The sequence below is a fragment of the Hipposideros armiger genome, unplaced genomic scaffold (genome assembly GCF_001890085.2).
Source record: "Hipposideros armiger isolate ML-2016 unplaced genomic scaffold, ASM189008v1 scaffold_637, whole genome shotgun sequence".
Lineage (NCBI taxonomy): Eukaryota > Metazoa > Chordata > Mammalia > Chiroptera > Hipposideridae > Hipposideros > Hipposideros armiger.
In genome coordinates, this window is record NW_017731987.1 from 632,115 (window position 1) to 658,326 (window position 26,212).

The 26,212-nt window shown below is 35.7% G+C and overlaps 1 long non-coding RNA gene across 2 annotated transcripts in view; it reads right to left on the reverse strand.

Annotated features, from left to right (window-relative positions):
- Window positions 1-2,019: 2,019 nt before the first annotated feature.
- LOC109372442 (uncharacterized) overlaps window positions 2,020-26,212 on the reverse strand; it is a 28,818-nt gene continuing 4,625 nt past the window's right edge. For both annotated transcript variants that reach the window (XR_002122045.1, XR_002122044.1), the window contains exon 3: window positions 2,020-2,068. This is a non-coding gene — a long non-coding RNA (uncharacterized LOC109372442). The remainder of the gene's footprint in view (window positions 2,069-26,212) is intronic.

The following is a 26,212-nucleotide window of genomic DNA, read 5'->3' on the forward strand; positions in this document are numbered from 1 at the left end:
TCTCTTGTCCCATGGTTTCTCACCCTCCATGCCAGATTGTTTCCATACTGTGTAAGGAATACCAGTCTCTGTAAATGTATATTTACAGTATATTACAATTATATTATATTATGTGTTATATATATAATATACATATATATTGTATATTATATATGTATTGCAATTTTTGCCTATATTGGGAGTTTCTTGTGTTTATACTACTAAATAAGTGGTTGTAATTATAGAAGTATATAGCATTACTGTACTCATTACATATGATACCTAGAACCTTTTCAAAATGCCACCTTCTGGGTTCCTTAGCACTAGGATAGGTTCTGTAAAACACCTTAGGTTACCAGAACAATGAGAGAAAAAGGAAAGTAAAACAAAATCATTACTGAAGGGCCGGCAGAGTGGTGCGATGGTTAAGAACTGGCTTGGGACGCCAGAGGGCCCCGGTTCGGATCCCACATATGAGGGCCAGTGACACTGCCCTCCACAGCTAAGATGCTGAACAACAGCTCAACCTGGAGCTGGGCTGCCTTGAGTCACCGGCGACGGTGTAGGCTGCAGGTCCTGCTGCAGTGGGTTTTCATGGGCTACCGTATGTAGCCTGCAGCCAGCGTGAGCGGCCAGCAGCCGCAGTGAGCGGCCATCCAGAAGCCGGCGACTGATCTGCCTCACCCGGGAAGAGCGCAATGATGGTGCCAACTTGGGCCAGTGAAGCAACGTCCTCCACAACTAGACTGAAGAACAAAAACGACAGCAACTTGTCTGTTTCCATCCCCTCAATTCCCCAATAAAAATCTTTAAAAAAAAATCATTACTGAATATGTACTTGCTTGGTGCCAGACTAGCTACACTACATAAACATTATACTTTATTTCATCTAACTCTTATACTCCCTCTCTAAGGTAGATGTTTTTATCCTTAAAATAAAATTAAAGACATCAAACAAAACTTCAGGAGGTAAAGATACATGCACAGGTTGTATATTAGTTGTTGATGGAACCAAAATGTGAATAATCTCTGGGTCTCAGTCTACTTATGTTACAGTTTCTAGGCTCCATGGAACCTATAAAAGTTTTCTGTCATTACAGTGAGTGAGACCTCTGCTCTGTGGTTTTTCTCTGTTTTGCACTATCAGATTTCTACCTATTCCCTTCTCCTGCTTCAAATTGTAGAGCAGTTGAGGTAAATATGATCACTTGTGGCTCCACTGGAATTTTCTTGTTTGACAATTTTATTGCTGCTATATCCGTGATCTTATACAGAAAGTATTTAGCATTTTCTATGCCAAGGCAAAGTGATTTACAACTGGTGCTCCTCAAGTTACATTTTTGTAGTGATGTTTGATATTGTCTTTAGGAACTCAAAGATAGAATAGGAGGGATAGAAGTCACACTTGTTAATTTTACAAGTCAGCAGCTTTGTGTGCAAGTTAAACATACAGGTGTCACAGTGATCGCTGGTCAGAACCCTTAGAGATTAAATAAAATCTAAAGATTGAAATAAACTCAATAAACTATGACTTGTCACTAAATGTGTCTGAAAAATTCCCCTGCTTGGATGTCATTAAGTACATAAAAAATAAATATTTCACTCTGTTTGAGGTTTGTTTGTATCATTCAATATCACAATCAACTCATGGCTCAGATGAAGGAAATTTAATAATTAAGGGGTTGTTTACAAAGGCAAAGGCAGAGTTAAGAGAATATACAAATGATTTTGAGGCATCCAGAAACTAGTAACAACAAAGCATCAGCTACTCACCCCTGGGAACGCAGAGCCAATGACAGCTTGAATCTTGCAGAAGACCCATCTAGAAGGAGCTCCCTGAGAGATCCATTACAGCCAAAGGTGTGGTGTCAAAGTGGGTGGGGAGGAAAGAAAGATGGCTCTCTCTTTCTCTTTCTCTCCCATCCTCCAATCTCCAGGCAGCAAATGAGTATGAAGGTGAGGAGGAAGCAAAGAGACTAACCATGACATTATCTAACCTTAGTAATGTCTAAAGGTACCAGTCAATGACACACACTTACGGCAAACTCTTCCAGATCTCATACTCTTGGGACATCTTCACATCAACTTTCTGAAAAAATAAAGGAAAATTAATGATAATCAGGATTAGTGATTTACAACACTTAATATTGAAATTTCAGGTGTTAATTTCTGGGAGAAAAAGAAGATATAACAATAACATTCTAAGATATCTTTTCCAACTCCTTTGCTTCATAGAAAGCCAGTTTCCCAATCATTAGAGGCCTTAGCCAGTTGGTAAAAGGAGCAAAAAAGGAAGTTTTATTGATAATATTTCATGGAATTCAGTATGAGCAGTGATTTCTTTTTTCTGTGTAGAGGGATGATCTAAAAAGTAGGCCTTCTAAGAAAAAAAATTAAAAATAAAATAATAAAATAATAAAAAGCAGGGTTTCTGACATGAGGATTTATCTATAATTCCTAAATGCAGTTGTAATATCAGATTGATATACTTGAGATATAGATAATTTCTGATAGCATAAATACAACTTTTTTAATGATGAAGAAGTAAGAAGACAGTTAAGATTTTAGGATTCAAGTTTCATTTGCTGCATCAAAGCATACAAGTAGTTAAATCTATCATTTCATCATTATGGGCTGAAGGTTGCTCCTTCATCTGTTAATTCTATTGTAAAAGTTCCCAGAACCTGAGTAAAATTAGTCCTCACTGTTTATTATAAATTTTTCTAGGTATATTTTTAAACTTTTACAAATTGTTCATTTTACCAAATGGTTAAGGTGATTGTTTGAGTTAAATTTGAAGCCATTAATTTTAACTTTGTATTTCCATGTATGTTAATTTATAGGACATTACTAAATATGAACTTTAATATGCCCCAAAGGAGAGTAAAAAGAGTTCAACACTGTGATTTTTAAGAAACCTAAGTTTAGTCAGATCTGTCCAATGATTCATGTTTAAAAACATAATGTGTAAATAATCTATCAAGACAGAGTATAAATGAATTATATGCTATTAATTTAAAGATTTTAGCAATACCCAAAACAAAAACCTCAAAGACTGAGGCATGTCTTTTCCAGTAATTGCTTAGAAATCAAGGGCATGTCAAACTTTTCCATTTGTTGTTTCATTTTAAATACTAAAAAATAATTTGACTGATTGGAAAGAAATTTTGTCACACCATCTCTCGGAAATGCCATCATAAACGTTTTATTGGGGAGGAGGCTTGCATGAAAATTTTAGGTCCTAATAAACTACCTACTATCATGTTTAAAGGAGTAGATTTCTCTTGGACTGATATTGTGATGAAATATGTGTATTTCTTCCCAAGTTCACTTTCTATATATCTTTACATCTTTGTGGAAATTCACCATCCCAAAAATATTGACCTAAAAGGGAGATTTGATGTGGAAAAATCATCAAATTAGAGTGTATATACAACTCTAGATATTGTCTTCAAATCAATTCAAAGGACAGGTAATTTGGCAGTAGATACATTTGAGCAAAATATGAACACTGCTACTATTAGTATGCAAACTAGTCCACTTCTGTAATGAACTTGGCTTCCTCCTTTACTTCCAGATGTTGGCAGTCTTAATTAAGCAAACAAAGGGAACTGGCTTGCTTACTTAAAGCAGGGTGGGGCATACTGAATATTACTAGGGCCATGTAAGTTCTACCCAACATGGCTGAAAAAAGCAAGAGCAAAAGAAGAGGATAGACACAGCTGCAGATGCGAAGTAAAAGAACCAAAGTCCAGTTTGGTAGCCTTGGTAGCCAGGAATCAAATAACACATTTCAGTCTTGGCAAGTGGGCAAAATAGTGGTTGTAATTGTTCCAACAACTATGAAGAATGTGGTGATGGAAATGTAATTGAGGCAAGGGGATACATCTCCTAAGTCCAAGCAGGCTGGAAAATTTTGATATTACAGAAGCCTATCAAAAGATAGAGGTTCTGAAACAGACAAGCAACATCATCTAATACATATTTTAATAGCAAACCCTAGAGCCAGTGAGGCCACTTAGACGGCTATTGCAATCACCCAGGTAAGACATGATACTGGCCTAAATCCTCATCATGGCAATGGTCATGTGAGATACGGTGGAATTCTGTGTATATTTTTTACAGAAAGACCCACAGGATTTGCTGAGAAACTAAATGTGAAATATGGAAGAAAGGAAGACAGTATAGATACTATTGGGGGGCTTAGGAATTAGAAAACTGAATTATTATTAACTAATGTGAGCATGTAATATGTCATGATTTTTGAATTTAAAGAAGGCACTTTTAAAAGTTAAACAGGATGTTATTAAGAATTATGCTGAGAAAGCATGTAAAACTGGGGTACCCGGATATGCTACCATTTAATGATTTGGAAAGACTGTAGAAGGAGCTGGATTAGGGGTGGGGAGTGTTGGATATCAGGAACTAAGCTTTGAGTATATTAAGTTTAATAGGCCTATGAGATATCTTAAGAAGCTTTTGCATACAGGTTTTTTTGGGCATAGGTTTCTGAATTCAGAAGAGAGTTCTAGACTGGAGATAAAAAAAATTTTGGGTCATCAGTGTGTACATTGATGTTATCTAATGGCTTGAGACTGGATAAGAGCAAAAGAGAATGAGTATAGCTAGATAAGAGTTCAAAGAACTGAGCCTTGAGCCACTCTGAAGACAGTAGCATGGGGGCAAACCAGCACAAAAGGATGTAGAAAGAACTCTGATACATTTACGTATAGATTTCTGCTTCATGTATTGTATATATAACCCATGAGCATAAACCTCTATATTTGAAAGTTGCTAAGAGGGTAGATCTTTAAAATTATCATCACAAAAAAATTGTAACTATATATAGTGATAAATATTAACTAGACTAACTTTGTTGGTCATTTTCACAATATATATAGATATCAAATCATTATGTTATATACCTGAAACTAATACAATGTTATATGTAAAATATACATCATTAAAAAGGTATTTATGGGGGGAAAGAAACTAATAGAAAACATCACACAATGAAAAACTTTAGTTACTCCCTTTAAAATCAGAAAAAAAGGAGTCAGAAATATCCTTGAGACCTGCTGTCACCACTTCTTGTCAACAGTGTATTGCAGTTCCAGCCAATGCAAAAAGACAAGACTAAATAAAATAAAGTGTATAGAATTGGAAATTAAGTGGGAAAGTTATATTATGATGTTATATAGAATTATAATAATATGGTATTGGCAAATGGATAGCAAATAAATCAATTCAGTCTTAGCAATAATTTTTTTCTTTTTTTTACATATGGGACAATGCTATGTAACAGAGAGTATGGAAAGGATAAACCACAAAAAATTGGTGCTAGGCTATCCATATAGGAAAATTATGAAAATTATATCTATTACAAAGAAGACTATACCTCTAACTTGTTTTCAAAAGTTAACACCTGAGTTTTTCTAATACTAAAATAGTGTTTGCTTTTTCAAATAAGTAAGAAAATGGTGAACCTTAAACCACTTCTTGAGAGGTAATCAAATTCTATTTAGTCATACAGCTAAAGAATCAAGAAACTGACACCTCAATTATGACACTACTCTGACAAACCTTCTGCTAATGCCTCCAAATGGATTTTTAAATAGAATACATCACAGCCCAGTGTCCTGAATCAACTCAAGCTGCATATTATAATCACTAATAGAAGGCTGCCAAACCCAAGTTCCCATGGGGGGTGGTAAGAAACATAATAAACCTTTGTAAAATTATTTGTATGAAATTCACCAGGACAATGCCGAGATGGATCACTAGCCAGAGTATGGACAATATCATCATCCATTAGACTACTTCTTAGTAAAACAAAAATAGAAGTCTTTTGGAACAAAATCAAAGGCCATATTTTGAAATGAAAAAGATTTAACAGAAGAACAATCAAGGCTTTAACATTTAAATGCCCATCCTTTAAACCTCTCTCAAAATAAATTTCTTTGTGTGACTTTTTTTTTTATGATTGAAAATAAGAGTTGCTTCCACTAAAGATCTATCAGACTTTTATTGCTTTATCCTGTGATAAAAAGCATTTCACAACATACTTGGTGAAAGCTGAATTGAAAGTGTTTAAAAATTTAGTTTTGAAGGAATTTTCCTAAGGACTGTAGTGTCCAAATATTTTTATAAAATTTATAATTTTTTTAAACCCCTACCTTCACACTTGAGAATTTTTTCTAACAAATCTGAAAATTACCAAGAGAGAAGTTTCAATCTTATACCAAACTGTACCTGTAAGACCAAATTGCTTACAAAACACTTTGTTTTAAACATCTAAAAGACAACTTGTTCATAATAAATAGTTGCCTTTTTTTAACTCAAAGTGAAAACTATCCCCAATTTTTCTAGCTTCATCAACAAACCCCTTTGCTCCAGGTCTCTAATTTAACATATTAAACCATCTTTCATTTCTTTTTCTTTTTTCCATTATCCTCTTTCTAACCAAATTTTTAAAAAAATGTTTTTCCCAGTGCAGCTCTGCATAAGAAACATTCTTTATTTAAAATACTGTATTCTTTTCTCATAGAGACCAGAGAACCACATCAAGACTGATAGTGGCAAGCCTATTAAGAGTTTTAAAGAAATCCTATTAGCAATGAACAAACAGACAAAAGTTCCACTCATGTGGAGCTTGTATTCTGTTTGGGGAGATAATAAACAAATCAGTAAATGATAGTAAGTTAGAAGGAATAACTTCTGAAAAGAAAAACAAAGGAGAGATAATACTGAGAGTTGGTAAGTACAAGCAATCTTAAACTGGGTAGTCAAGAAAGGCTCACAGCAGGGTTGAAAAAGGTAAGAGAGAAGGCCCTGAGGGATACCTGAGGGAGAAGTTTCCAGGTGAGAGGACCAGTAAATACAAAGACCCAGAATTTTAAGGAACAGAGAGGAGGCCAGTGTGCCTAGAGCAAAGGGAGTAACCAGGTATTGGGATGAGATGAGCTTAGAAAAAAATGGGGGCTAGAGCTAGTAAAACCTTGTAGGAACTTAAGAACTTCGGATTTTACTCTGAGGGTGATGTGCAGGCTCCGGAAGATTCAGAACCAAAAATGACATGATCTGATTTACTTCTGACTACTATGCTGAGTACAATCTATAGGGCTTCAGGGTGGGAGCCAAAAGACCAGCAATCTAGAAGCACGATGATGGGGCCTCAGAACAGGATGAGAGAATAAACATAGTGAGAAGTGGCACAAGTCTAGATCTAGCCCAACGGTCAACTGGATTTAACAACAGATGAGGCAGATGTGACAAAAAGAGAGGAAGAGGGGATTCATCACCTGAGATGAGGATGAGTCTGGGTGAAGCAGATTTGGGGGGATGATCTGCTTCAGTTGTGGACATATTTAATTTGAGATATCTATTAGATAGTCAGGTGGAGGTGTTGAAAGAGTCTGAGATTGAGGGCCAAGAGATCATTAAGAGCATGAGGGTAGACAGAGAAGAAAACTAAGCTAAGACTTGAGGGTCTCTAATATTAAGAGTTCTCTGGACATTGAAGGAAACAGTTTCTAGAATTCCTATTTGGTTCTTTTACAGATGAGCCTATTGCTTTTTTGTTTTGTTTTGTTTTGTTTTAGCTGAGCCATTCTGCCACCTGTTGGCAGCTCAGCGGCAGCTCAGCTTGGGCCAGGACTCAAACCGTTGTTGCTCAGTGCTCGCACTCTTGAGTGAGCTCTCAACCAACTGAGCCACTCGGCTGGCCCTCTATTGTTTTGTTTGTTTGTTTGTTTTTTCATAGTTTGCTATATTGTTCTCTTCATGTTTTGATTCCTTATTCCCGTGCTTACTCATTCTAAACATAGATTTTGTATTGGGTTGTCAGAAAAGTCATGACATATTTTTTTCTACGTTTTTCATTGCAAAAATGTGTCATGACTTTTCCGACAACCCAATATTATTGTTCAAGTTGTTTTCCTATTACCAGACATTTTTGACACTCTAACTCTACCATGGGAGAGTGGCATATTTGCTTCTGCCACCACTCCAGAGCAGGTGCATAGCTCTGGGTGGTAGAGGACAGGGGCTCATAACTAATTTTTAATTTCTTCCATTTTGTGTCTCTATATACTGTTTTCTACACTAAAAATAAAGTTTTTGTAATGATAAGAAAGACAAAACACATATGAGTTTTTAAGTGTTCACTACACAAGGATACCAACCCTATGCAATGTTTTACTCTATATGACACAGAACTATCCATATGTCTGAAAGAAATAAAAGATGAGTGTTCTGTTAATAGAGTAAAAAATGTGTGTATGGCTTTTTCTCAGTGGTACGGAAAAGGCATTGGGATCTTTAAAGGAAACTAAAGCAGCTTTCAATTTTACCTTTCTACTCAGTTGTCTGAATAATAAATTATGTGCCAATGATATTTCAACATAGTGCCTGATATCTTAATAAAAATGGAATATTGCTCATCACCTGAATCTTGGTCTACATGACACAAACTTTCAGGTTTTTAAAAACAGTATTTTGAAAAACACAGTATTTGACTGAATTTTTAACTCTGCTTATTGAATGCAGCCATAATATGAACTGCCTACCAAGAACACTTCCTTTCTTCCATTTCATTTTTAAGGTGTCTGAGAAAATTTATTAGATAAAGAGATGTAAATAAAGAAAGCTATTGTAGGAATGTTTCCACTTAAGGAGTTCTTCCTGGTTGATATATGTTTCTGTGTAAAGTTGGGGGTTGGGGGGTCTTTCATCTCTGTCAAATCTTTGATCCTAACAAAAAGAAACATGCTAGATGAAGGCAATGAAAGGAATGCTTTTATGAAGTTCTCTCTTTTTGAAGATCACCAAATGTTGAAATATCGCCCCTTTATTATACCTGTCCTTGAATCTTAATATGGTTTACTTCACATTTACCAAAATGAAAATTCAAATAAATAGAACCTAAGGAATGAGCTGAATAAATTGAATATAAGATGAATTTTCAAGTGGCTACATTCATAAATGCATCTATAGCAAAATGAGAGTTTCTTTCCAGAGGGAAAAAGGTGAAAGGAGAAGAAAATCTTGCTGAAGCTGTATTTAGACAGGCAAAATAAAGTATAGAAAGTTAAGATACTCTCTGGGGAACCTGGTCTCTCTGATGGTATCTCAGCCCTGTAAGTCCTTCTTCCTCTACTCTGCCCCTCTACCCTTTCTGCTTTTTAATCATGTCAGTCATCTCAGTGATGGTGGCAAAGGTGACTTTCATGCAGAAATGCCCCAAATGCATTTTTACAGTTTCCAAAGAGACTTCAACAAAATCCTGTGAATTTTATTGTCTCCTAGAGTTTGCCTATACAGAATCAGAGAAATGGTGTGAAAACCTGTCCGTCAGCTTCCGTCAGCAGATGACAAGTTCTATTCTTTTCATAAAAGTCTAGTCTGCTGAGAATTTACCCTGGTAGATGTATAGAAAAGTCTAAAAAAAAATTAGTTTTGATGGTCTCAATTCTCCAAAGTTCTTTTTAAAAAGTAATTTCTTGAAGCACTGCAGACAGGGAAGGGGGTGGTATGATGCAAAGTACTCTTGCCAGAGTTACATCCTCGAAGGGCCAGGGGTGTTTACTGCTACAGATGGTGTGAGAGATCAGCACACCACATTGTTGTCTTCCTCACTCCGGTCTCCTAGACCAGAAGGATAAAAACAGAAATGTACGAATAATAGTAACACACAGGAGTTTTCAATTGGATCTGAATGGCTGTTACTCATCTGCTCCTGGGTTTGCTTTTCTTTGGAATCATACTTAAAACCAAACAGAATTTCTTAGTAATACTAATATAACCCTGGAATTAATAAGTGCATGCAAGGAGCTACATTCATTCCCATCTTCCCTATTTACATTGTACTTTCCAAGGAAAAGACATGGCTTTTGGAGGTGGCAGTGGGAGGGTGGACAAGGTTTCATCTATATCTCAGTAATCGTTCTTCAGTAAAAAATTGCTTTTTGTTTTCACAATAAATAAAATTATCATTAGGTATTAAAATACACTTCCCATTAAGACACAAAGAAGGCAAAAAATTCTTGCCAGTTTCTGGTTGACAATCTCTTTTGTTCTGTAAATTCAACAGATATGCTTTAAGAAGAAAGGTGGTTGGTAGTAGGGGTTGTTAAGACATTTCTTTAACAAAGAACTTTAGAAACTTACATTTTTAAAGATTTAATGTAAACATAAGGGGAAAAGTAACTGCTAGAGTTGACAAATTGTAGGAGATGAATTAATGGGAAGATACCATGTATTTATAGAGAACTTTTCCCTAATAGGCTTAAGAGTCATTAAAAAAAATTAATTATGATTCCCTGTAAAGTAAGTAAGAGGTTTGCATTATATTCTATGGATTACAGTCTAGAATTATGAAGCAAAGAGAAGTTTAATAACTTGATAAAGGTCATTGGCAAGTGGTTCACACCATGGAAATTGACATATGATTTCTCTGGTATTCTCATACCAGTTTTGTATTCATTAGATTATGTATGATTAATATCGATAGGGACAAATCCTGGGCTCAAACTATATTTATAGAAACAATTAGTAGACCTGACCTTGAATGTTTCTAAAGTAAGAAAAATAGCCTCTGTTAGCCAAATATGGTAGTGGCTAGGTGGGTGTGCTACTGATTTTACCAACAGACTCTTCCCCGAAATATTGCATCATCATTCTGGAACACAGGCTGCTGCCCTCTTTAATTATGTGTTTGGATGGCAAGCTACTTTCTGGAATTAGAGAAGTAGCAGTTCAGCATCTAGCCTGTGAACTGAACTGGGTGACCTTACCTTATAAAGGAATGGCAAAAAAGACACTGACCACAGGCCAGTCTGATGGATCCAAAGATATGTTTGTGGGCAGCTGTGCTGGATAGTGTTGAGATGTATGTGCTCTTCTTTATAATCATCTTTTTTAAGGGTCAGGAAAGGAGAAGAGGAGAGAGGGAATAAGAGGCATGGAGTTGATGTGCATTGTGAGACTGACCATTTTATCTTTGGAAATTCTTCAAGCTCATATTGGGGCCTGGTGATAAATGAAGATAAGAGAAGCAAAATGGCTCCCAGGAGAGATTCAGAAAATGAAGATTGGTCAGTCTAATCAAGCCTGCAATGTATCAATTATATAAATTTTAAACTGTACTAGTTAAATACATTCAAATAGCATGCACCTGTGCCCCATATTGGAGTGTATTAATAGATTAAATTAAATTGTAACCATATTGTTTTTTATTTTGTGCCAGTACAACTAAATCCAAAATGATACAATAGGAAATTACTAACACAATTAAAAGTCATTGATATGGCATAGCGTTATCTTTCGTGTCAAGTTTGATATAGAGTTTCCGTATTTTTCCAAAGTCAGTTTCAGCCCAACTTCCCTTAGTGGTTTTGAAAATGCAAACAGAGCAAGCTGAGATCGTGTGTTGCCTCCAACTCTATTCCCACAGGTGGGTTTAAGTTAGTGCTACACAGTCCAAATTGCTAAAGAACTGGCAGTTGTAATTTTGCCGTCTGAACTTCATTCCAGCAATTCGAAAAGGGAGTAACACAACAAGATTTTTTTTGAAAGAATATGGATTCCTTTGGTAACAGTTTAGAACTTTTTGTGTAGGAGGGATCTTATACAACGCTTTCCTCTAATAAATAAGAAAGCTGCGTGCCAGACAGGTTGTTTGATCTGTCCAAGGACACACAGTTAACATGCAGAATCAGAGGGCCAATAAATACAGACTCCTAGCTGATAATCAGGTGTTTGTAATAGGAGCCTCTTTATAGTTGCTGTTTCACTTGCTGATGTGTGTAGGTGTTGTCATATTCTTTTCCTGGTTTCTATTATAATGTTTATCACAAGGCTCTCAGTGGCAAGTAGAAAGAGGTCATGAATTCAGAAGTCCTGGGGTGGGAAAATGAACAGGCTTGACACGGAGAAGTGGACTAGATCGGCGATCTCGGAAAACGAGATCTTGTGTTTGTTTCAGCTCTTTCTTAATAGTTATGAAATGCAGTTTGCTTCACCTCTTAGGCTATATTTTCTCCCTTAGAAAATAAGAACTGCCAAGAGGGTAAGGGGGAAGGGGGTGGTAGATGAGGGTAAAAGGGTTCAAATATATGGTGATGGAAGGAGAACTGACTCTGGTGGTGAACACACAATGTGATACACAGATGATGTATTATAGAATTGTACACCTGAAACCTATGTAACTTTACTAACAATTGTCACCCCAATAAACTAACTTTAAAAAATGGAAAAGAACTTAAGAACTGGCTTCTTTGCTTGTCTACCTACTCTATGGCTGGTCAGAAGCCTGAAATTCAATCATTTAGATGAAAACATTTTATAAATTATAAAGCACCTCAAGTATAGGCCATCATTATCACAGAGGAACACTAAACTTTTGAAGATTCCAAGTTGAATTCTAACTGTGAGCAATAATAGCACTAGTACAGAGAAATGCTTAGTATAAAGCTATTGGTTAGGAAAAACACATTTGATCCAAAGTGCTTTCCTGCCCAAGAGTTTCAAAATCAGAATGACTAACACACCAAGGGCGGGATGTTGAGGCAAGCAGATCTTTTTGTAAACTGAGAACATGTTTACCCTTTTCAGCCTAGACTGGGGTATTGAGATAATTGATATTATTCACCTGACCATTGCTTTCCAATGTAGTGAAGGCCATCATTTCTGATGACCTTTATTTCCTGAGGAAAAAAAAAAACTATGTGGTGGCATATCCTATAAAAAATGTTTGGTCTCCAGCATTGTTACATAAGAAACTGTTTTCTAATGTAATATTTTAAAAAGTATTTATTTTATATTCTTTACAAACTCTATAGTGTTGTATAAACAATAAAAACAGTTAATGTTTAGAATCCTTTGGAGGGAATAATAACGTTCAGTTAATATTGTAAACTTTGTCCTGATATAACTTTTTATATTATGACAGTATATTGAAAGCCTGAAATGAGATTTAGAATCAGTGTATCTATACCAGATAGTTCTTTCTGGAAGCTCTGACAGACTAAATTAATGGAAAGAGGAGGGGAGAGGAGAGAGAGAGAGAGAGCAGGGAGAGGAGGGAAAGGAGGGAGAGGGAAGGAGGAAAAAAGGGAGGGAGGAAAGAAGGACAGGAGGAAGGAAGGGAGAGAAAGGAAAGAAGCTCCTAGAATTAAGTATTTAATAAGTATTAATTAATTTGGTCATGTTCAGTTTAAATTATTCTAAATATACTTTTAATGTGTTGTAGTCTTCTACTGCAACTTATGCTGGTTTATGAGTTTTATTTTGGATTCCACACATTTAGAGAAGAAATAATATTGATATATGTTGGGTTGTCGGAAAAATCATGACATATTTTTTTCTATGTTTTTCGTTGCAAAAATGCATCATGACTTTTCTGACAACACAATAATAAAAAATGCATATATTTTCTCCTATTCCAAAACATCTACACCCCCTGAGGGCATTAATATCTTCTTCATTACCTCCTGAAGAATCCTGTTTATCCTATTCCTATTATTCTCCTTCATCTCTCTAAATAGTTTATATCTAGTAGAGTACAACTTATTTATAAACTTTTATAAACTTACCATTCAAAAAACTTTGCCTAGTTTATCTAATTACTCCCATTTCATTGCTTTAGAACAGAGATCAATAAAGTACAGCCCGGGGGCCTAATCCAGTCCTCTACCTTTTATTCAGAAATAAAGATTTATTGGAACACAGCTATGATCATTTCTTTATATATTGCCTATGGCTATTTTTGCCCTACAATGGCAGAACTGAGTAGTTGTGACCGAGACCATGTGACACATAAATCCTAACATATACACTATCTGGCCCTTCACAGAAAAAGTTCAGTGACCCTGACACTATAGGATCGTTGTCTATTCAATGTTACTAATATTGAGGGCCTGAGTACTTCCTTCCCCACTTCCTCTTCTTGGGGACCCCTGGGAGATAACATGCTTCTCAGAATTTCAAAAATAAGAGACATAAGTATATCCACAGCCACCCTGCTCTTTCCTTCTTGGTGAGGTTCTACATGGCACCCTGGTTAGGAAGTGGCTACTCATTCTGACACCATTGTACATCCTTGATATTGGGTTACTAACTTCTGATGCTCAAACCTACCATGCAGTTGGCACTATTTTCCTCTCTACCTGTCTCATCTTCCGTATTATCTCATTTTGAGTCAATCTTCAAAATAACTGCCTGTGTCTTCCTTGTCCATTATTTAACAAGATCACCCTATTTTTAGAGTTTTTCTCTAAAACTTTTCCCTGAAATGGTTCAGAATCTCTCACTTCACTTTCTCTTTCTATCCATACACCTCTTTCTATCCATACACCCTTCAATATCAATACATCCCTAGATCATATTGGCCCAGTCTTTCACCATTCCATTCTCACCTCTAAGTATTCTCTTCAACCACATACTCTGTCTAGAATGCACCTTTCCATAGCCAGTTTCTACACGTGGATAAAGTCAATATCCTAGAAAATGACAGAGTACAAGATAAAGGAAACCTGGGTTCCTGAACACCTATTGGGGCAGAGCCACTTACTACCTTGAACTCCCCTTGTGCCTCTGAACTGTTATGTGAGAGGGAAATAAACCTGTTTGTCTGAGCCCCTGTATTTTAGGTATATTTGTTACATCAGATAAGTCTGTAACTAATGCATGACTAATTTCATTTATATAATCTCAGATTCCCATTAACCTTGTTTTAAAAATAATTTTGCTGGAGATGGTAAGTCAAGTGTAGAACTCTAGATACAGCTAATAACGGTTCTCTTTTTCTATTTATTTTTTAGTCTTCATGTAACTTTAAAAAATACATTTTTTTCCATTTTGTGTTAATTTAATTTCTGTTTGGAATGGCACTATATATTATATTTTTGGAAAAAACCCTAGAATCCTTTCTGTCTTGTGAAATGAATTTTTGATGCATTCTCTGAGGCAAGTGAAAGCCTGTACCTTAAATACTTTGATTCATTAACTAAAATCTCTTACAGAGAACAAAGGACTATCTGTATTCTGATGATTATTTACCTTCAGACAAAAAGGGGCTATTAAAATAACTTTGGTTACATTTAAATTTAGCTGCACTTACTTGTCTCTGTGAATGTTAATACTAACCAAATATTCTACAGGCTAAGTAAACTTTGTTTTTTTCATTTATTTAAAAAATACTTGCTTTCACTGACTAACCATCATTGACCACCCCCCTCCCCGTACCTAATTATCAAAGTGAAACAGAGAATGGGAGTGTTTGGTTTATTTACACAGCAGGAGAAAATTTGAATAAGGTAGGATCATTTAAATGGTTATAAATTTTTAAATTCTAGTCAGGTATTCTAAACTTCTGATACAAAAAAAATTGAAATGTATGTGGAAAAAAATCTTCACACAGTTATAAAATTCTAGTAAGTATGTATGTCAAATATTTCAAATCTTTTGTAAAAACAGGCCCAGTAGAAATGTAAACAGCCAAGATAGTGGGTCTTTTTGTTCAAAGAAAGGCTCACCCACAAAGGCCCACTGATGACCTTTGAAGAAATTAAATGTTACCTGTAAGAAGTACAGGGTCAGGCTGAGTGATTTTGACAAACAGATTGAAAATCTGTAAATTTGAGTTGTTTTAATTCACCATTAAACCAATACCATTTTTAAAAAGCAAATCTTCCTGAAAAAACATAACTATTGAAAATCCTGGGTTTGATTTATGTTGCATTAATATGACAACTATAATCTCATATACATCAGTGATTTTTTCTTTCTTTTTTTTTTTGGCTGACAAGTAAAAACAATATACTTTTTCAACGGCAAATTCTTTATATTCAAGGAAAGACAATTTTTATATTCAAAGTGTTGAAGATTAAATGTCTTCTTTGTGAAGAAGATTTAGAGTAAGCTACGCCATAAAATTCAGTATCTTGTCAGCCCTGGCATAAGAATCACAAGACCATTTCTAAAACAGATAATGTCCATAGTAATCTGATTCAGAGGGAAAAGAAGAGTAAAGAAAATGCCTTAAAAGTAATGGGGGAAAAAACAAAAAGAAACAGACAAGCTACCAGAAATTTTCATGGAACAGTAAAAAATGTCACTTTCCCTCTGATGGACTCAAAAGTACCCCATTTTTCAGCCTTCGAACAGCTTTGATGTGACCTCTTCCTAGGTTACTTCCCAACATTGAACTATATTTTTAGCTTGTTAAATATTATTGTAAAGATGTGCAGGAAATACACTTAAACCTTAAGTTTTTATGAAGCCTCAGACAAGGAAATTGAACTAGTCTGTTTTTATTGAAATGGTGAGTTCATAGGCACCAGCCAAATGCTAAAGTTAGACATTCAGGAATACTGGAGTGTCACTAGCTTTAGTAGGTTGAATTTTCAGTCACTTTTTCATATTATGTTCCAAATAAATTTCAGTCTACTGGGAGATATAAGGATATCAAGTTTTATGTTCTCTTCTTTGAGAATTTTCTCTTGTTTTACTTAGGAAGTGTTTCTTTGTAACTGTCTTGGACCTTGATCAGAGGAAAGAAGAAGAAAAGATAAAGTATTTATCACAATGTGGGTTTTTTTTTCCATATGGAAAAGTAAAAGAGAAAACAAATGTAATAATATATTACTAAAGGGTTTTCAGGTATTTTAGGATAAGGCCCTATTTGTATTGCATGCTTTGAGTAATTCTTCCCATGACACTTAAGCACTTGAAAAGCAAAGCAAGTTTAATCGATTTTTTCCCCCCTATGCGGGCAAGTGTGTTTAGGGCCCTGAAGAAGATGTTTCCTAAATTGTTTTAAAAGTCCTTCAATTGTATTCTCTGCATGTTTCAATGTAGTGCAGAGTATGGATAAGCTAACAGAAGGGAAAAGTTAATTTAAAAAATTTGAAAGGAACTTCCAGCTACAAATATACATCTTTAAAATTCTTTAATAATTTTATTAAACATATTTACTAAGCTACATAATCAGTTGGGATGATTAGAAAAGTTAACTAGAGGGTAAGCTGGTAAAGTTACTAAGGGAAGTTTCTTCCTGCCTAGGGTTATGATGTCATTGGTACAGTATTGGTCAACATTGGCTTTGGAGCCTTGCAGAGGAAGGGGTTTTTCAGATGACAATTACTCAGTTACCCCTCTCTGCCTCAAAAAATCTTGAAAATTAAACTCCAGAGGTAATTAGCTGAGTGAAGGTGCCAATTGTGATGGCCTTGCTCTATCAGGATACCTAACAGCACTCAGTAAGTGACAAGGTTAGTTTCATAGATAGCCAGGTTTAAATCTTGGTTTCACCATTTACTGAGTGGTGATAGGGAGGTGATTGTAGGAGGGAGAAACCTTAGACAAGCGACTTCATGAATTCAGCACATTTTTGTTGCATAGTTATGAGACATTCATCTATTTGATAGAGATAATAATTTCCACATCAAAACATTATTAAGAGGATCAAACAGATTAGTGAATATAAAGTATTTAGCAGAGTACTAGGCATACACTAAATAGCTCAAAATAGGGCATCTACAATTATTATAATAGGTGCAAATAAGGTAATAAAAAGCTTACCTTTGGGGATCTATTGTCCAAAAGCACACAGACAAATAATCATAGTCAGTTACACAGTGATTAAACCATTAAGGCTCATAAGAAAAGTTTCTTAAATTCTCTCTAGATATTTGTATTGTCTTCATTATCTTGCACATATTACATCCCCCAAGTTAATATCCAATAAATAAAATTAAATACTGTATATAAATGAATAAATTTTTAGTAGAACAAACATTATCAAATGTGTATATATGCACCTGTTTTTATTGCTCTAGGCCAGAAGTTGTCAAATGTGGTCCATAGACACCTGGAATAACCCAAGGCACTTTGAGGAAACTATTTTTACAACAATACTAAGCCATCATTTTAACCATTGACATTTGCACTGATGGCACAAAAGCAACAGCAGGAAGAAATGCTGTTGCCTTAGCACAAGTCAAGCCAATGGCACTAAACTAGTAATAATCATTTGCCCTCCACCATCACTTGCCATAAGGGAAAAACACCAGCTTCATTTAAAAATATCATAGATAAAGCAGTAAAAGTAATTTTATTAGCTCTAAACTCTGGTATACCCAGTTTTTTACTCTTCTGTGTGACAAAATGAGATTACCCATAAAGCACTTCAGCTGCATAGCAAAGTATGGTAGTACTGAAGAAAACCACCTGTGTGATTGATGGTTTGATTTGTGAAATAACTTAGCCACATTTTTCATGGTACTGTTTTTACTTGAAATAATGACTGGCAGACAAGGAATGATTAATCAGGCTTTGGTGTTTGGAAGACATTTTGTCAAATATAAACTTACTTTGTCACTTCAAGGAAAACAACTAACAATTTTTACCAATAATAAAAATTTGAGCTTTTGTAGGAAATTTAGAATTTGGGGAGACTGGTATCTGCCACTGTGAACTTAATGAATTCCAAATACCAAATATTTAAAAACTTTCTGAGGAGATCATTGGTAATATTTACAAATGAGATTTTTTTTCATGTTGTGTAATGAAATGTGTCAATTGTGGGAGATTTGCATAACTGTGAATTGATAGCCTTCTGATGACCGATGCATGATGCTACCACCCAAAAAAAAAAAGTATAAAAGATCCAAAGATCCACTCAAAGTTCAAGATAGATCAGTATATTTTATTTATTTTTATTTTTTATTTTTTTAGCTGAGCCATCCTGCCACCTGTTGGCAGCTCAGCAGCAGCTCAGCTCTGGCCAGGAGTCAAACCACTGTTGCTCAGAGTTCACACTCTTGAGCGAACTCTTAACCAACTGAGCCGCTCGGCTGGCCCCAGTATATTTTAATGTAAAAGACTATGAAAAGTTCATAGACTTGGTTTCAGATTCCACACTGCAACTAACCTTTGATAAACTATTTGAATTTTGGTGTAGCATTAAAGGAGAATGCCCACAATTATCAGAAGATGCTATTAAAATAAATCTCCCCTCTTTCAACTACATATTTGTGTGAGGCTGAATTTTCTTCATTAACTCCAACCCAAATCACATATTTCAACAGATTAAATACAAAAGCAGAAATGAGAACCCATCTGTCTTCTATAATGCCAGATAATAAAAAGATAGGCAGAAATTTAATGCAAGATCACTTCCCATTAATATTTGTTTTTTAAAATATAGTTACTTTTTATAAATATGTTACTTTGTTAATATTTAATGGATTTATTGTTGTAATTTTTAATAAGTATAGATTTATAACATTTCTGTTTTAGTTTTTATATCATATATAACCATAGATAGTCATAGATATAATACACAAAATAAAAGCTCCATAGTTTTTTAAGAGTGTAAATAAATCCTGAGATCAAAAGTTTGGGAATCTCTAAAAATCAATGACCTGAGATTTCACCTTAAGTAAAAAAAAGAGCAAGATAAACCTAAAATAAGTTGACAGAAGGGTATAATACAGATAAGAGAAAACAAACCCACAGAAATCTAATAAAACCAAAAGATGGTTCTTTGAAAAGGTCAACTAAATTGATAACCCCCAGCTAGACTGATCAACAAAAAAAGGGGAAAGAGAACATAAACTACCAAAATCAAGAGTGAAAAGGATTCACCACAACAGATTTTATAGACCCTAAAACAATAATAAATATAATGGACAACTTTATACTGATAAATTTGATAACTTTAAATAGACAAATTTTGGGCCAGCCGAGTGGCACGTTGGTTAGGAGTTGGCTTGGGACACCAGCTCTGAGCAGCAGGACCCGGTTCGGATCTCACATGAGGGCCAGCGACAGCTGTGTCCTCTACAGCTAAGATGATGAACAACAGCTCGACCTGGAGCTGGGCTTCTGTGAGTCACCAGTGTTGTCTTAGGCTGCAGGGGGACTGGCTGGCAGCGGGCATGAGCTTTCATGAGCTGCCACCATGAGCTTCCGTGAGCAGCCATCCAATGGCCAGCGAGCGACTGCCTCACCCGTGGAGAGCACAATGATAATACCAACATAGGCCAGTGAAGCAACGTCCTCCACAACTAGACTGAAGAACAAAAGGACAGCAACTTGTCTGTTCCCCTTCCCCAATACCCCAATAAAATCTTTAAAAAAAATAGACAAATTTCTTGAAAACACCTTGACAAGATTGATAAGAGGCGGAACTGAAAACCTGAATAGCTTTCTTTTAAATATGTTGAAACTGTTATAAAAAAACTTCCCACAAAGAAAAGTCCAGGCTGTCGGTTTCACTGATAAAATCTATCAAACATTTAAGGGGTAAATATTCCTAATCTTGTACAAATTCCTTCATGGGATGAAGGAGAAGAATGCACTTGATAGTGTTTGCTAATGGATTTTATGTGAGGAGTGAGAAAATGAAAGGAATCAATTTGACATACAGTTTTGTCTTGTACAAACCAGATAAACTCTGGTGTCTACTAGAATAGGAAAGAAATAAATGTGTGGGAAGAGAGAAAACAAACATTAATAACACTGTCTAAGATATTGGAAGTTGGTTATGCTAAGTGTGTATGCCAACTCTACAATTGGATATATGAGCCCAGAGGCCAATCGTGTAGTTCAGAGCAAGAGATTAAAGTGTGGAATTTATCAGCATATACAACCATGACTGAGATTACCTATAGACTAAATGTACATGGAAGAAAGAAGGAGCCATTACAGAATACCAGCACTGAAAAGTAAAAAAGGAGAAAGTTACTCTGTTCAAAGAAACTGAGATGGCATAGGCACTGAGGTCGTAGGAAAACCAGAAGAATGCATGAAGATGAAAACAGTGGTCTTTATCAAATGCAATGGAGTGTGCAGGCATGGTTTTGTTACACTAAAATCATTGTCGACATTGAGAAGAGGATTTTTAGGGGAGGGCTTATTGGAGTGGATTGAGAAGAATAAGCAGAGATAGAGAACATGGACAACTCCTTCAATAGGTTTTCCTGTAAAGGAAAGGGAAGACATTTATTAATAGATTGGAGATGTGAGGGTCAAGAAATTTTTTATTATAATTCCAGTGGGAAAACTCTAATAGAGGGGGACAGATTGGTAACATAGAAGAAACAGGGCCACATTGCATGAGCCAAGCCCTCGAGAAGGAGAAAAAAAATGAGCAGAGGAAAGTCAGCAGATGAACGGAAAGGAGAATGGGACAAAGCATGAAATATTGGTGTTGGAAAAGGAGAAAGTAGACACTCCAAGGAAACTTCTTAGGATTGTCATCCAGTAGTGAGTGCACATTTGAAAAATATTATGAATTTAAAGTGAAACCAGTTAGTTGTTTCTTTTCCAGCAATGTTCAATTACTTTGACTTAAGTAAGAGTAATTGGATAGTTAACTGCAGTTGTGGAATTTTCAGAACAAACAAATTTGACAGAGAAAGAAGCAGGAAGGTTAAGAGTGTTAGCATAACCATCTCCTCTCCCTATCATCAGAACGAAACCATTACCAGGGAACTTTTATTTTAAATCCACTGCTAAATACTGTATGAAAGGGTCTCATTTTTCTAGAGGCTGTGGCTGTTTGTCCATGACCTCCACCATTTTCAGTGGAAGATGGGAATGCCAGTGGCTCACTGCCCAGAAACTTCTGCCTGGCTTTTGGATTCTGCCTTCCTGTATTTTCAGCAGTCAGCTGACCAGGAACACTGCTATCTCAGGCACTTCATCCCCTAGTGAAATATCTCTCACCCTGCTCAAATGAAAGCTTGGTTGTTATATATGTCTTGAGCCTCACACAATCCCTGTTCAAGAGAGAGTCGGCCCCCTTTTTTTGGTGACAGAAATCAGTGTGATAAAATTTCAGACACTAAAGATGTGATAGGGGCTAGAGAATCATGACCGACAAAGTCAATAGCATTGTCCTCATCCAATCTTCCTTATCCTCTAAAAGGCCCATGGTGGGGTCATTACACTTCTGATCTGTAAACCAGCAAGAGATGAATTTTATTCAGGGTGAGGATCTATCTTTAGAGCTTGCAGGAGTTCTTGGCTTCTCTGAAGCTCATCATGTGAAATGTTTTAGTCATCTTTGACAACGTTATCACCCAACATGCACATGAACTTTGCTTAACACTCTAGCCAGAACTAAAAGATAATACTGGGCTCTAAGAACGGTTGCTCTAGTCTGAAAATCTCTCTTAAAAGACAGGCATATGCACATCTAATTAGTTTTCTTCCATAGCATTATTTGTTTATTTGGTAATTATAAGTAATGGTATTTACAATAGCTAACATTTATTGAGTGCCATCCTAAGTGTTTCATGTGGACTAGCTCCTTTAATCCTTGCAGCTACTTTATTAGATGGGTACTATTATCATTCACATTTTAAAGGTAAGGAAACTAATGGAGTCACAGATGGAGTAAGTGACCTGCTCAAGGTGAAGGCAACATGTGTCAGAGCTATAATTTGAACTCTTTTTTTTTAATTTTTTTTTATTTTTAAATTAAATTTATTGGGGTGACATTGGTTAATAAAATATTATAAGTTCAGGTGTACAATTCTATAAGACATCATCTGTATGTTGCATTGTGTTCATCATCCAAAGTCAAATTTCCTTCCATCACCATATATTTGACCCCTTTACCTTCTTCTTCCTCCACCCATTTACTTTCTTTGTCTGTGCCAATGAGTTTTTGTTTGTATTGTTCATTTGTTGCTTTCAGTTTTATATTCTGCATATCAGTGAAATCATGTGGTTCTATTTATTTGCTTTAAGAACAAAACTGAGATTGCTTGGAGAAGAAATTCTGCCTCAAGACTGTAACATAGAAATCCCTCCAGAGTTTCCAATTTGTTGGCCGACCCTATGAATTTCAGGATTTCCAGGTCTCCTATCACTATATTATACACACATTCGTCTTTCCTAGCTTCACAAGTTAGTAATAATCACATTATATTTCACTGATAATTTACTGGGTTTACATAAGACAAATGGTTCATTTAGTAGATTTTATCATCCTGTTTCTACTAAAATGTTGTTTTAGATTGCCCTGTACTTAAAATACTGTAAATCTGATCATTTGGCTTGTGCAAGTTGTGTTTGCACAAAAAGGAATCAGACCAGCTGACCTAGCAATAGAATTCTCTAAATCCTCCTTCCTACATTATAGTCAGGGGGGGGGGGAAATGCAAGTTTGAACTATATGAAATTGCTGTTATTTTACCTTTTTGACTAATAAAAATGTCCAATTTTCAATTTTGTGTGGTTCAGATTAATACAAAGGGGGAGCTACAAATCCATACTCAGTCTAGTTTTCTGGTTTATTTCAGTATCCTAATGATTCTCATTGTTATTTGTGATCTCTTTCCTGGCCTCCTTTATGTCAGAAACAAACAGCATCTCTTGGTGAGAAAGCAAGTCAGGGCCAGGGACACAGACTGTCACTGAGGAACAGAATCATTCCTTTTAACTTGGCCCATGGAGTCTAAAGCCTCCTGACCTTGGCCTCATTTGCCCTATAAGGTGCAGTCCAAGTGCTCAATAATGTGAGATGTGACTAGCCTCAGAAAGGAGATTCAGTCCAAGCCTGTATTAGTTTAGTTTACTGTTTTTCAAAGGACCTCCTGTTGAAACCTAACAGCAAAATACTCCGTCTTTCTGATTGAAAAGTTAATTAATTGTAATACTTCTGAGAACTCCATCAGCCACTCAGGAATCAGGATGTCTACAATGCAGTAAAGTCCTAATTTCTCTCACAGAATTTTTCAAAGCTAAAAGCAGCACCAATGCCAGTGTTCCCAGCAAAAACATGGCGAATTGACAATCAGCCAAACACAGCTAACGTGTTAACTGAGTGTGAACAAGAGAGGTCGTCACATCCAGACGTTCCAAAATAGTTTTCTTTCTTTAGAAAACATGTATCTTCCCTGGACGAGCAGCAGTTCTCTCACATGGTTTAGTCTGTGCCATTGGCCACCACAATGTCAAAACAGAGGTGACTTCTGGGCTATTGCAAATGTCATTTTCTGTATTTGGCAAGGGTGGCAGTCTGGAGGTCCTCACCACATGAGAAGATGGACAGAACAGTCATTTAAAAACCTGCCCAGCAAGCCTATAGAAGGTAAGAGAGGTGGCACCCAGAAGATAAATGGTAGGGTCAGAGAATGGGAACATGGTTGTTATCGCTGACACAGGCCATTCTTCCTGTCAGCAAGATATTACCAACATGTCTTTCACTGCGAGGTGATATGTTTTCGAGATACAAATCAGAGAATATAATTTCTATCCACTTCACGAAGAGATAAGTGTGGACACCTAAAAATGACCCACCAATATAAATCAGACTGTAGAGTAGCTAATGACACTTGGTTTTATAATTCCCTCCTCCCAAATTTCTCACAGTAGTTAACAAAATTAGTGTCATTAGACAGGAAGAGGGATAATCTTATAAGTATTTTGGAAACCATCTCTATCAGCCATCATAAATTAATGTACATGCTGGGAAGATTGTCTACAATTAGAGTGAAATAAGAAAGAAAGAAAGAAGCTACCAATAGCTGGGGAAAAAAATACAAAAAATTTCTTCATAATACTGAAAATAATCCTGCTCTTGGCAGGACCTTAGATGTCATATAATCCAACTGTCTTCTCTTTAAAACAGGGAAACTGAGCCCAGAAAAGCTAAGTCATATGTATTTAAAAATAGCATTTTATTAAACTCAATACAACCTTCAGTTTTATTTTAAGAATTCTTATTATTATTATTTTGTTTCTGTCAAGCTTACAAAATGTGTGAGCTACCAAAGTTTGACTGAAAATTGAAGAGTGTCAGCTCTTTTTAATACTTGGAAGCCAGTGCGGTGTCCTCTATGTGATTCTTCAGAAAGGAGAGATACGCACCTATCCTTCACATCCCACCTTCTTCAGATATCCCAATTAGCAAAAATCTCAACACACAGATAGACATTAAAAAAGATAAGTGATTTTGTGGTTAGAAGAGTTGGATTCCAAACAATTAAGGCTGTTTGATGTGGGGTAAATTCTGCCGAAGCCCCTGTTTGCTCAATGATAAAATATGCTTTATACTGCCTGACCTGCTGCTAAGTCCTTCAAAGTTGGATTTAAGCCTTTAACTGAATTATTCTCAATTCATGACTGTGCACACATTTAACTCATATATATGTAGATGTATTGACCAAAAATGTTACTTTTAGCCAAAATTCTATTTTAAATAGTAAATTAAATTTACAAAGATTAAATATAAATAATTCATTGGGTTACTTAAAACATTAAATGAGACACTATACATTAAAGCAGGAAATATTATATAAAATGTATAGTAAAATTTGGTATCACTTATGCATTAATTAATATATTCAACAAATATTGAATATCTATTTTGTGTAAACCCACTACTATAGAGGGGTTTTTGAGTAATAAAGCAAAGAATTTTATCCAAATTCTGTCAAAGCTATATTAGTATAAATGTTTTTAATAAGATGGAAAAGACATGCTATTATAGATGAATGGCCAGGCTAACCTCAGATAGGATTTATGCACAGTCCATGCCAGCTAGTATATAAGAAAGACCGATGAAAAGTGTAATTACTCTTACTGGACATAAAATGAATTAATGGAGGAAGGAGAGAATGAGAGAGAGAGAGAGAGAGAGAGAGAGAGAGAGAGAGAATAATTTTTAATGTTTGGGTTTTTTTTTTGACATTTGTTTCTTACCCAACACCTCTCATATCACCTCGCCCCCACCCTCATCCGCACCTCACCCAACACAGTATTATTCTCCTTTCTATTATTTATTACTTGGGGCTCCTTCTAAATACCCTAAGAACTCAAGCTACATCTGTAATCCTTCCAAGCTTGCTATCATCACAGAGTTTTCACACAACGGGCACATCAAAAATACTGTTATATTGATGAAGTGATGAATGAGTTAATAAATCTATAAAATGCATTTAAAAAGGGTTCTAGCTTTCCCCATTATTTATATAGATCTTATCATAAAATTGCCCCTTATAAGGAAGAAATTCCCTAGAAAATAGGTGGTGTCTCTTCTCTTGGCTGAGAGTACCACACTTTTCCTTCCACCATGTCCTTTGATACTGGTCCTTCTTGGACAACAGTGAGGTTACTAACAGTCACTTCATCCAACCAAATCTCTGCAGGTGAGATTCCTTCTAGAACATTTTTGAGAAATGATCAGTCAGCCTCTTCTTAAACACCTGTCATGATA